A 1432-nucleotide genomic window follows, 5' to 3' on the forward strand; every position below is an offset into this window, starting at 1 on the left:
CTGCTGCCGTAATCTTAAGTTTAATTTTGAGGAAATCGGACAATTTTTGGGCCTAAAAGCTCAATGGTCCTTTCAGCAAGTCTTCTTTTCCATTTTCTCCATTGACACACTGCTGCCGTAATCTTAAAGTTTAATTTTGAGGAAAATCGGACAATTTTTGGGCCTAAAAGATCAATGGTCCTTTCAGCAAGTCTTCTTTTCCATTTTCTCCATTGACACACTGCTGCCGTAATCTTAACGTTTAATTTTGAGGAAAATCGGACAATTTTTGGGCCTAAAAGATCAATGGTCCTTTCAGCAAGTCTTCTTTTCCATTTTCTCCATTGACACACTGCTGCCGTAATCTTAACGTTTAATTTTGAGGAAAATCGGACAATTTTTGGGCCTAAAAGCTCAATGGTCCTTTCAGCAAGTCTTCTTTTCCATTTTCTCCATTGACACACTGCTGCCGTAATCTTAACGTTTAATTTTGAGGAAAATCGGACAATTTTTGGGCCTAAAAGATCAATGGTCCTTTCAGCAAGTCTTCTTTTCCATTTTCTCCATTGACACACTGCTGCCGTAATCTTAAAGTTTAATTTTGAGGAAAATCGGACAATTTTTGGGCCGAAAAGCTCAATGGTCCTTTCAGCAAGTCTTCTTTTCCATTTTCTCCATTGACACACTGCTGCCGTAATCTTAACGTTTAATTTTGAGGAAAATCGGACAATTTTTGGGCCGAAAAGCTCAATGGTCCTTTCAGCAAGTCTTCTTTTCCATTTTCTCCATTAACACACTGCTGCCGTAATCTTAAAGTTTAATTTTGAGGAAAATCGGACAATTTTTGGGCCGAAAAGTTCAATGGTCCTTTCAGCAAGTCTTCTTTTCCATTTTCTCCATTGACACACTGCTGCCGTAATCTTAAAGTTTAATTTTGAGGAAAATCGGACAATTTTTGGGCCGAAAAGCTCAATGGTCCTTTCAGCAAGTCTTCTTTTCCATTTTCTCCATTGACACACTGCTGCCGTAATCTTAAAGTTTAATTTTGAGGAAAATCGGACAATTTTTGGGCCTAAAAGCTCAATGGTCCTTTCAGCAAGTCTTCTTTTCCATTTTCTCCATTGACACACTGCTGCCGTAATCTTAAAGTTTAATTTTGAGGAAAATCGGACAATTTTTGGGCCTAAAAGCTCAATGGTCCTTTCAGCAAGTCTTCTTTTCCATTTTCTCCATTGACACACTGCTGCCGTAATCTTAAAGTTTAATTTTGAGGAAAATCGGACAATTTTTGGGCCGAAAAGCTCAATGGTCCTTTCAGCAAGTCTTCTTTTCCATTTTCTCCATTGACACACTGCTGCCGTAATCTTAAAGTTTAATTTTGAGGAAAATCGGACAATTTTTGGGCCTAAAAGCTCAATGGTCCTTTCAGCAAGTCTTCTTTTCCATTTTCTCC

The sequence above is a fragment of the Caenorhabditis briggsae genome, assembly GCF_000004555.2.
Source record: "Caenorhabditis briggsae complete genome, chrX, whole genome shotgun sequence".
Lineage (NCBI taxonomy): Eukaryota > Metazoa > Nematoda > Chromadorea > Rhabditida > Rhabditidae > Caenorhabditis > Caenorhabditis briggsae.